The sequence below is a fragment of the Priapulus caudatus genome, unplaced genomic scaffold (genome assembly GCF_000485595.1).
Source record: "Priapulus caudatus unplaced genomic scaffold, Priapulus_caudatus-5.0.1 Scaffold1687, whole genome shotgun sequence".
NCBI lineage: Eukaryota > Metazoa > Priapulida > Priapulimorpha > Priapulimorphida > Priapulidae > Priapulus > Priapulus caudatus.
This window is the reverse complement of record NW_014578748.1, coordinates 87,194-99,397: the sequence shown is the minus strand read 5'-3', so window position 1 is coordinate 99,397 and position 12,204 is coordinate 87,194. Positions and strand designations below refer to the sequence as shown.

General features: G+C 42.2%; 2 long non-coding RNA genes across 2 annotated transcripts in view; both read left to right on the top strand.

The window, feature by feature from the left end:
• Window positions 1–6,120, top strand: part of LOC106817341 — a 13,890-nt gene extending 7,770 nt beyond the window's left edge. Inside the window, exon 3 of the long non-coding RNA XR_001395038.1 lies at window positions 5,437–6,120. This is a non-coding gene — a long non-coding RNA (uncharacterized LOC106817341). The remainder of the gene's footprint in view (window positions 1–5,436) is intronic.
• On the top strand, window positions 4,108–4,960 carry LOC106817342. Its single transcript, XR_001395039.1, has 3 exons — window positions 4,108–4,145; window positions 4,758–4,810; window positions 4,934–4,960. It is a non-coding gene; the product is annotated as an uncharacterized LOC106817342 (long non-coding RNA).
• Window positions 6,121–12,204: the final 6,084 nt, after the last annotated feature.

The following is a 12,204-nucleotide window of genomic DNA, read 5'->3' as shown; positions in this document are numbered from 1 at the left end:
GTCTACAAATGTGCATTGTTCGTTATACGAAATCAACTACTGCGAGTGATTTCCTACGAAATCAGCTACTGGCGTCTGATTTCGTTACGAAATCAGCTACTGCCGAGAGATTTTCGCGTCACGAAATCAGCTACTGGCGAGTGAATGAGTTTGTAATCGAAAATCTATAGGGCGCCAAGTGTAGCATGGGGGTACGTCGTGTTACGTCCATGTACCCGCGTGTACGTTCGTGCACGTGCGTGTACGTGCGTGTATCTCGTGTACCCGGCGTGTACGTGCGTGTACCCGGCGTGTATCTCCGTGTACGTGCGTGTACCCGGGTGTATCTCCGTGTACCCGCGTGTACGTGCGTGTACCCGGGTGTATCTCCGTGTACGTGCTGCCTACCGGGTGTATCTCCGTGTAACGTGCATGTAAAACGCGGGTGTAAATCTCTGTCGTGTTGCTGTAGCGTGTACTCGCGTAGACTGCCATGTACATCGTACCGCGTGTATTCTCCGTGACAGTGAATCTCCATCTCCGTAATATGATGTGTAATCGCTCCATTGCCTAACGTGTAACTTGCAACACTTAATTTAAAATTGAAAAAATAATTGATTCTCATTTAGGAATCTAAATAAAAACTACTGGATGGTACGACAGTCCGGTACTGGTCGCACTGCCGCTTGATGAGGATGATGAAGAATGTATCATTCTGAATTAAAGTTAGATGAACAATACAAGTATATGTATCATTACAATTACCCATTATGTGTCAATGAAATATTCTATACTATAGCCAATCAAACCTATATATCCATCTTGCAATTGCTACAAATAGCAATTTCTTGTACAATTAGAATCGTCAGGAAAGCTAATCTATTATTACGGGAACTCACGAAAGGTGGTCGCTATCGCACACCAAAAAGTTTATCGGGCATATTGGCGATTGACAAGTCCCGGTAACTTTTTTAGTGTTAATTGGGGTACGTTACGCAGTCGCGACCGCCGCTGCAGGCAAGTTACGTCAACTGGCTCGAGGTGTGGCGTATATTATAGTTCTTAATCCTCACTTCCAATAAAGATGTAAATTTTTCTGAAAACAGTAGTTTTTAGTCAATACGGGCAATTATCTCAAAGGATTAAACACAGCACAATATATTGATATAAAAGAAAATTGTGTGCTTCTAAGGCAAAATGGTGTAGCGGCAGAATTTGGATGTCGGGGAGTGGTCCTCGTCGGAGCGAGTAAAGCAGGGGTCTAAATTATTTTTTGAGATAAGATGGTAAAAATAAGTGCTTTATAATCAATTGATTTGCAATTTTGAATTGTGGAGGTCCTAGGGCCCAGGACCCCCCCCCTGGCTACAGTGCTTGCTTCTTAACGTAAAGCATACGATATATATACACATAATACCATATAATATGAAAGCCCTAAAGAGATCCCCTAGCTATTATATTACTCCCTGATAAATTAATTGCACATCTAGTCAAACCATAGGAAAGAATAAAAACCTTGTTGAGTTCCTGCAGCATTGCGTATGGGCTGCCTTGGTTATTGCGTCCTTCGACCGGCAGACGATCACTTTCCAGTCCAATCTGTCGCTCCCTGAACTCTCTTCAAATGCCTTCGCCCCGAGGCATCTCTGCTCATGCTAACGCCGACATTTATCTATGCCATAGAAAGTAATCTTCAATGAATACGAATGCCATACCATCACTATTATTAGACTAGATCTGTAACAATAACAACATAATGGACCAGAGAGAGTCAGTAATAGCCTTCTATTTTAAATGACATCACCTTAACATAGGTCTTTCTTTACACCTTTTCGCTTTGATGGGAAGTGCTGTATCTTCTATTTTTCATCTGCTCTCTTTGTGAGCAAGCAAACACTGCAAACACGGTATATAAATTATTGCAACCATCTGTTATTTAAACAATACTTTTGTAAATGTGTTTTCTCGTTAATAATAAACACGCTGCAATGGATTAATTACGAGCATACATATATATTTTATGTTGCTTGTTCATTCCTTTTATGCGCAAGTGCCACAAATTTATAAACTGGAAATAAATATTCTGATAATAAGACGTACACGTTTGGCAAACTATTGCACAGCAAACACTGATGCACACATTTATCGTAACTTCTTGTCATCAAGTCTGCTAAAAACCACATTAAACCTAATTTATGACACACTTTAACATTCACGCATCCAGTGACTCTAGTGCGAATGCTAGTCAGATCAGGTTCCCAGCGTTGTTCTAGACCTAGTGGAGGCTCTAGTTCTAGTGGAAAACATTAAAGTATTGTTATATAGCGCGTGGCAAACTCCAGTATAATACAGTAGAAGCATTCCTAGACGATTAAGTTATAGCCAATATTGGCACAATTTGGGCAAGTGCCAAATTTATACTGGAAATTATTATCTGATAATAGATGTAACACGTTTGCAAAACTAATTGCCACAGCAAACACTGATGCACACATTTATCGTAAGCTTCTTCATCAAAGTCTGGCTAAATACCTTTAACCTAATTATGACACAACTTTAAGCTTCCCTCAGTGACTCTCCTGACATGCTAGTCAGGATCCGGTTCCAGGCGCTCTGTGTCCTATGAACCTAGTTGGCGCTCCTAGGTTCTAGGGAAACATCAAAGTATCTGCCTTTATTACGGCGTGCAAAACTCCGGCAGTATAATACATGCCTATTAAGCATCCACTGACGATTAAGTTATACAGCCAAATTTGGCGTTAACATAAAACGTTTTCAGCAAAAATAATCTCGTAACTGAATGACCAGCCGACGCACTCAGCATACGTTGCCTGACGTGTTCTTTCTATAAATAAAGGAAATTGTCAGCCTATTAGAATGTGAAACGCTAACACCACCACAGACAGGTACCAGACCTACCCTCTTCATACCCAACAATTTCAATCAGCGCACTAGTTATGTTTCTGTCTACCAGGAGAAAATAGATAACTTTGTTAAGAATAAGCCCCCGTTTTTAATTATACAGAGAGGGTAGGTTTGTATTTGATAGGCCCAATATCTACGGTTTTCGACACCGCGCAGCTTAATTTTACCCCACACAAGTTTTACCGTGTAGCATGAACACGTCGCATTACCAGCTTATCTCACAAAGGAGCACACACATTAACTCCTCGCATCAACAACTGGGAGCAAAAAGGTAAAAAAAAAACTTGGGCAATCAAAGCAAAGCCACGCGTACATCTTCACGTTGTTTCTCTTAGCGGTTATATGCAGTTATAACAGCATGGTCTCACCAGCCAATTCTGTGCGCTGTCTGCGCACACGAGGTCAAAATACCAATCTCATCGGCCGTACTTCCCGTCCACATGGTGCAGGATCATTGGGTTATATTTTGTTACGTTCCTGAGAATAATATGAAGAATCTTACTACTTAAAGCTGACTATGCCTTATATGCATTGAGCAGTCCGCCGCCACGCACTGCTATAAATACTTGATAACAATCGCCTCGAATTCATTTTTAATACGAATTTAGAAACAACGATAGTACATCATTCTATGTAGTGATGTAATAGCTTGTTCAATTTCAAGGTAGATCTATAACTGTACTTTAGTATATCAAGGCTTTTGGTGGTGAACTAGAATTGTAACAGGCTGTATCAGTATCGCTACATAACTATTATATAGGCCCTAATATAGTTTACCACTGACCGTATCATGCCCATTTCCTTAATTACATCGTCGCACGCAGAGAATGATTTATTTTCGCACTCCGTATATAGTTAGTCAGCGTGCCCTTAATAGCTTCGCCAAGCAAATTTGGGTATGAGTCAAGTTGACTACCATTTACCGCGCGCATACATACTTAAACCACAGCGCATATTTGATTTCGTTACGAAATCATTGATTTCGTAACGAAATCAGTCATGCGACACTTGGCGCCCCATATGCGAATACCACTCGCGTTCATTTGACATACGGTCAGACCAGTACGATCAGCTACAATACAGTGTGCTGGGTGACGCACATGCGCAGGAGAGGCTTCTGATGTCAGGCGCACGTCGAGCGGAAACCGTGATAGGGTTCATTTAAAATAAATTTAACAATCAACTTTGTTGTATTTATTTTATATTCTAGATCCACAACGCACCATACAGGACATTAGCATGTGAGTTTGTAATGTTAATTTGGGCTCATTATAATTGACATTGCTTGTAATGTTTCACTGTCTGAACTGCACAATGAGCTTTATCTACATAATATCTACAAAAGAAATTCACATTAAGTTTACTTAATTAGGGGGCCTACATTAACTTCAGGATACTAAGTTTTATTAAAAATTAATGAAGAAAAACGCCATAGCATTACTGACATTACTATTTAAACATGTTGACGGGTTATTTACACAAGACAAAATATTTTCTGTATGTGATTTGTTTCAGAAAATCTATATTATACACATAAATATACAATAAATATATATGACCTTTCTTTACTTGCGGCACTTCTGTGTGTTGTAGGTCCCTTATTAACAGGAACAAATGTGTGTGGTAATGTCCCTTCGATAAAGTAATTGAAATATGAACTAATACTAATAATTTTAGCACAGCTTTGGGAAGAAATGGTAGTTTCATAGGAGTATATTGGGATTTTATGTTAATGTTATCTGTGTATATAATTTATGGTATAACATTAACAATGTGAATCTAGGATGGTCACAAGCTTTGGTTTGTAGAGGTTGCGTTAATTAACAGTTTTATTGTATTTTTCACAAATCTAGTGATGACGATGACGATGATAAGGACTCGGATGTGCAGCGGCTGGCTGCACAAGGTAAGTTTTACCAATTCAGCGACAAGGTTAATATAACCATCCTCCATGGATCTCTCACAAAATCTATTGGTATTTTGCCACACCAATTCTATGACTACATATAATAACTTTTCCTATTGACAGACTATGAGAAAGTCAAGGAAAAGGGAGAGGAGGAAGAGGACAACGCCAACGAAGAGGGGGAGGATGAGGAGGAGCTGTAAATATAGAAATTGTATGACGGCATGCACTCTGACCTGTAGAATTAAAGGACAACTTTAGTGCCAAAATTGAATTTGGTCAATGCTCTTAGAAATAATTATCAATGTAAAAGTGAAAACTAAATTTAAATTTTGTGCGTGGTTAGCTAGCAGGACCTCATTAAAGTCGAAATCATGATGTCACAGGCCAACTGGCACTCTATATTTAAATTTGAATTTCACTGAATGTTACTGAAATTTATGAGGCTTTGATGAGGAAATGTGATTTGAGTTCTCAGCTAGTTTTGTGTACCAGTTTACAATTATCCAAATGCCGGCATGAAAGGAAAATTTGTCCACGTTTAGGCTTCTCTGACTAGTATTAGATGTAATAATAGTTTCAACTGGAGACCCAGAAACTTTTATATATTTTTTTCAATTCACTAGGTTGACCATGCGCCTCTGACTGAAGAAGGAGTTAGTGGTGTGACAGGAGAACAAGTTGACGGGCTTCAGTATTTGATAGAGAATGACTGCCTTTGTGTGGCAACAGTTCAGGGCAACATCATCCTCTACCACAAAAAAGTGTGTCATCCATATTCACACAATATTATATATTATATTCATTATATATCATATATATATATATATATTATATATCATATTCACACATATATCGTGAACATTTGACATGTGTACACTAGTATACAATGTTTGTGTTTTACATTATAACCTACTGCATTTATGTTTATGTTCTGCTACAGTTCTGTTCCTACACGTTTATATGTATCTCTGGCAAGAGTTGTGGATTTTCGAATTGATTAAATTGAGGAAAGATCAATGTGTATTTCAAGTATGTTGTATGTGTTATTTTAGGTGGAGGTCGTTGGAAGTATTAACACTGCAATCAGAGCAATAACACACAATGTGTGTGTGTGTGTGTACAGCATATATTTATATTTTGTCATATACAATTTGTTATCTATAGCTATGTGTTATTATCTATAACTGATATGTCTTAATCTCAACAGTAAATATATTCATGCTATTAAATTGTATTGTGTTGAAATGTATTGAATTGATTTGTATTTGGTTTTGTATTGAATAAATTGTGATGTTATTCATTATTAATACATTATTTATGAAATGTATATCATTTTAGTATATATTGTTATAATTAGACTACTGTTAACATAAACTTTCCCTTGTTGCAGTAACTAATTAAAAATAAATAAATCGTGTGCTGTAGTAAACTGACGCAGAAAAGGGCTATGTACCCCAGGGTACAGCCGGAACGTACCCTGGTAACTATCTGATAGGGTTAGGGAGTAGGCGTAGGCGACTCCCTAGACTCGTTAGTGGAGTAGGCGAGGCACGGTAGGCGAGGTAGATACCAGACCTAAACTGACGTTTGTTCGTTCGTTCCCAAGCCAAAAACGTTCGTAGCTCAAAATCCTGTAGCGGCCCTAGAGGTTGGCCACACTGGACTTTCACACTTGCTGCGGCTAGCACGTTAAATTTATTTGTGTCGGTATCATTTTCCGCTCCTACCGTGAAGGTAGGACGGTGATGCAGTAGCAAGAAAAACCCACAGTGAAATGAACGCAAATCCTTAGATAGTCTTTATAAAACGGATGGTTTTATTCATTGTTTACGAATAACATGAATCACGTTCACTCTACGCATCTCAAATATAGCGTAGATATATATATATATATATATTTATTTACTCATGTCACGTTTACGGTACCTCGTTAGGTTATTACACGTTTAACTTAACTCTTAGCTATTCTACGGTTAATATTGTAGCCGTATCTGTCTCTCCCCGGCTCGGCGCCAGTTCGTGGGTTGGCAGTGTGTCTCCCTGTCGTGTGTAGGCTATAGCTCTGCGCCCCTCCCTCAGTATAGGATATACCTTCTCGGCCATCGTCCTGCTCGTGGGTGGCTCTCCCACCGACGGTGTGTGTACGCTCGCTCGAGCGTGATCGTTCGTTCGTTCGTTCGTTCCTAAGCCAAAAATCCTGTAGTGGCCCTAGGAGTGGCCACCCTAGACTTTCACACGTGCTGTGGTTAGCACGTGTAATTTATTTGTGTCGGGATCATTTTCCGCTCCTACCGTGAAGGGTAACCCCATAAACCCCATAAAATACAGATTTTGACATTGATAATTATTTTTAAGGGCATTGACCAAATTTAATTTTGGCACTCAAGTTGTCCTTTAATTCTACAGGTCATAATGCATGCCGTCATACAATTTGCATATATAGGGCCTACAGCTTCTTTTCCTCCTCATACTCCCACTCCTCGTTGTCGTCGTCCTCCTACTCTTCTTTCTCCTTATCTAAACGTCAGCGTCTTCACTGCCGGGCTCATCATAGCCTGTCAATGCGAGAAGTTCAATAGTTGTAGAAACGTTGCGACAAAAAGCACCAGTAGATTCGGTGTGTTAATATCCGTGAACGATTACTCATCTTGCCGCTGAACTTGTGAAACTTACCTTGTGCGGGCTGTGGTTCTAGCAATAGCAGATCGTCAGGGTCTTCCCCGCTGTAGGGCTCATACTTGTGACACTTTCGCTGGATTTGTGAAAAGATATTGAAACTGTTTATACACCTCTACAAATCAAAGTTTGCGACCATCTCAGATCCACAGTGTTAAAGCCGCACAATGCGCATACAAACGCTAATTTCTCCAGTACTAGACTAGCAAATACTTCGTGTCATGCATAATCACACTACCTTATGACAAAATAAACTCTAGTTCCTCCTATTTCACTGCGCGTTGTCTTATAAAAGGTATTTGAAAATACCTCCAATGTTGTTCAAATTCTCTGATGTTGTTGACAGTTTTGCGTTGCTGTCCCAAGCAACCGTGCAGCGGTGCTGCGGTACAGCGGCAGGGCCGTATCCAGAGGTTGGGCAGAGGGGGGTTACAAAATGGCAATGCGGAGCTTTGCCCCAAGCCGCGAAGCGGTGAGTGGGGGGAGAGTCCGGCCAATTTTTTTGGGGGTTTTTAACATGCTTAGATGCTATTTCCTAGCATCTAGTTCACTTCAATTGTTTGTTGAATTCATACAAAAGACAGTGTATATCACAATAACATTAATCAAATAAAATGAGATTTGTAACAAACTCGTCTCTGGTGTTGGGGTTATGACCGGATTATGACCGGACCTAATTATCTCCATGGTGTGATCCATCCAATCTAGATACTAGGATGATGACCTGTGATTCTTTGAAATTATAGTGTTAACTAAAACTGTTACAGTAGTAGAGTGTTTCAGTAGTTTACAAACCATCAATGAGTCTTTATCTTAAAAAAGGTTATAATTACATTTTAATGGTGCAACAATAATTATTGTCATGATGTGTTTAACCTTGAGACAATGATAATATCTCCTGAAGTTTTAAGGCCAACTGAATATTATGTTGCATGCATATTATAGTTAACGCGTGTCCTAGTTGTTTGGATTCAGTGTTCGCTCCTGCCGGTATATTAGGCAGGACGGTGATGTCACGTAGCGAATAACAGGTAGCACCAGCTGAACAGAACACAGTGAGCTTCGGTTAACTGTACGGTTATAGCTTTATTGATTCCTACTAGTTCACAAATAGTTCCCCTGCATTCGTATATGCAGTGGATCCGATCACCACTAGATTAATATTGAAGAAGTAACACGTCGCCGGCCTCGTCTTCCTCTCTCACGTTCGTCCTCTCCTCGCGTAGACCTAGGCAGTCTCCAAGGGGTCTCCCTCTTAGTCGCCCCTGGCTCTACCTAACCGGAATCCCGTTTTCTCCGTTCTCGTTAAATCCCCCTCTCCCGTTCGTCTCCGGTTTGCACCTACCTGAAAACCTGCGCCTCTATCCTCTCGCTCTACAATGCTTCCGCTCCCTCTCTCTTCTTCTTTTTCCTTCTCCTTCCTCTTGCTACCTAGCCCTGAAAAATAACGCTCTCTTCCTCTTTCTCTTCGTCCTCGGCTGCTTCTTCTTCTCCTTCTTCTTCTTCCTAAACCTAACCTGAAAAATAACGCGCTCTTATATGCTCGAATTCCTTCTTCTCCTTCCTTCTCTTCTTCTTCCTACCTATACCTAACCTGAAAAATAACACTCCCATGCACTGCTCGGTTCGGTGCGCCTTATATACCTAGCTGGCACGCAGATTTCATTCGCTGGTGCAATCGTACGTTTCACCTGCTGATGCAACCCGTGGCTGGTACGACAATTGCATCATCTTATGCAACTCGTTTCTGAGTAAATATTCCTCTCTTCGACAACCTAGACTATTCATTCTATTCAAATCTCCTCATATATTATGCTGACTAATAATACATAACCGCGTTGATTATCATACTCTATATATATATCGCGTTATCGCTTTTCGCGTAAACAATCCTTGTTTTTCCCGACCATAGCAGTAGCAGTGATGGCATGATCCAAGATGGCTGCGCTCATGAACGTGCGTGTTAACATATTTATGTGCGATCTATATTTCATCCTCTCTTTAGTCGTAGTAATGGGGATTCTCTCCTGTTGAGGGGAGTATTATCTACTCTTACTCCCCTCAATAAAAGTTAAGGAGAGTAAGAGTAGAATTGGAAGACAAAGGCGTATCCGAGGGCGGATACTAATAGATGTTGGGGGGAGTTGTAGAAATTTCGGGGGTGTGTAACTCACAGGAGCAGTAGACTAGATCAGGGTGGATAGATTGAACTCACAGTATAGATGGAATAACCTTATATTGACTAAAGAGAGGATAAAATATAGACAGCACATAAATATATCAACACGCACGTCCATGGGCGCAGCCATCTTGGATCATGCCATCACTGCTGCTGCTATGGTCGGGGAAAACAAGGAGTGTTTACTCGAAAAGCGATAACGCAATATATATATAGTATAATGATCAACGGGGTTTATGTAGACCTACTATTAATCAGTATAATATATGAGAAGATTTGAATAGAATGAATAGTCTAAGTTGTCGGAGAGAGGAATATGTACTTAGAAACCAGAGAGACCGGGTACAAGGTGGCGTTGCTGCTTTATTATTAAGTTTTCGTTTTAATTCCCGCCGACCGCGAGAGGCGGTTAAGCACCTGCGCGACTTCCGCGGGAACTGGGCGGCACTGCAGAACCGCGTGTGTTGTATATAGCATCTCGCGCTGCCCGCTATACTAATTCGCGACGCCCGGAAGAGGGCGGGCAGCTGCGAAATACGTATAGGTAACATCGCGCCAGTTTTTCGTCACACAGACCGCACACGGCTCGGACTAGGCGCCTTGCTGGGGCATTTGCTGCTGCTGGCTGGGAGAGCGCGCTGCGCGGCAGGGGGCGAGTTTTTGTTGCTGTGCTGCTGCGTTTGCGCATATCTACTTAAGCTAACGTGTAAAAACTGGCACGTGCCACGCCATCCTACGTCTCGCTATTCGCGAACCGCCGACGCCAGCAGCAGGTGCTTCGCACGAACGTGTCCGTCGCCACGGGCAGCCGCGCGGTCATAGGTTGGTAAAACCTCGCATGTACCAGTCAGTGTGCCGGCACGGCGTCAGCACTTTCGGAGATAGCATCTAGGCCCCGCCACCCCACGTGGAGCGCCGTACGACACTTCGTAAAAAGCTCTGTGATAGACATAACACTATACTCGGCAGTAGCGCCTGTCATCGCGTAGCGGCCAATGAGCGAGCGCGTCATCGTTGATTGACAGCATTTCTGGAATTTTCTTGTAGGAGCCACTACGTCTTAGCCATGAGGCGCGCCACTCCAAAAAACCAGGTCCAGTTTTCGCGGAGTGCGTTTTCAGACCCCTGTCTAAGGTATCTGTCTAAGTGGACAAAAAGGGGGCGGCGTATTCGCTGTTATGGCGCGGCTTTGCCGCGCGCTGTGCGCTGCGCGCAAAAACCGGGGCCGCAAGTCCGTCGAGTTGCATAAGATGATGTAATCATTGTACCAGCCACGGGTTGCATTAGCAGGTGAAACGTACGATTGCACCAGCGAACGAAATCTGCGTGCCAGCTAGGTATATAAGGCGCGCCGAATCGTAGAGCAAGAGCGTTATTTTTCAGGCTAGGTAGGAAGAAGAAGAAGAAGAGGCAGAAGAAACAGAAGAAGAAGAGAAAGAGGACGAGAGTGTTATTTTTCAGGGCTAGGTTTAGGACGAAGGAGGAGAAGAGGAAGCAGAGGACGAAGAGAAAGAGGAAGAGAGCGTTCTTTTTTAGGTTAGGTTTAGGTAGGAAGAAGAAGAGAAAGAAGGAGAAGAAGGGTTAGCGTTATTTTTCAGGGTTAGGTAGGAAGAAGAAGAAGAGGAGGAAGAAGAAGCAGAAGGAGAAGAGAAAAAGGGAGAGTGTTATTTTTCAGGTTAGGTTTAGGAAGAAGAAGAAGAAGAAGAAGGAAAAGAAACAGCCGAGTACGAAGAGAAAGAGGAAGAGTGTTATTTTTCAGGTCAGGTTCAGGAAGAAGAAGAAGAAGGAGTAGAAGAAGCAGCCGAGGACGAAGAGAAAGAGGAAGGAGTGTTATTTTTTAGGGCTAGGCAGCAAGAAGGAGAAGGCAAGAAGGAAGAAGAAGAAGAGAGAGGGAGCGGAAGCGTTGCAGAGCGAGAAGATAGAGGCGCAGGTTTTCAGGTAGGTGCAAACCGGAGACGAACGGGAGAGGGGGATTTAACGAGGACGGAGAAGAACGGGATTCCGGATAGGTAGAGCCAGGAGCGACTACGAGTGAGACCCCTTGGAGACTGCCTAGGTCTACGCGAGGAGAGGACGAACGTGAGAGAGGAAGACGAAGCCGGCGACGTGTTACTTCTTCAATCTAGTGGTGATCGGATCTGCTGCATATACGAACGCAGAGGAATTATTTGTGAACTAGTAGGAATCAATAAAGCAATAACCGTACAGTTAACCGAATCTCACTGTGTTCTGTTCAGCTGGTGCTTTCTGTTATCCGCTACGTGACATCACCGTCCTGCCTAATACAACGGCAAGAGCGAACACTGAATCCCAACAACTGAGACACACGTTAACGAAACAACGTCTGTCGTACCGTAGTCGCTACCCCTAGGGCCACTACATTATTAAGGAAACGTTCTCTCCACACACACGCACACACACACACACACGCCACCTCACATTCTCTTACCAACCAAAGATCTACATCTAAATCACGTAAATACGTATATATATCGCCGTGCAGGCCGTGTAGCCCCCACCCGTCCCGCCCTCCCTG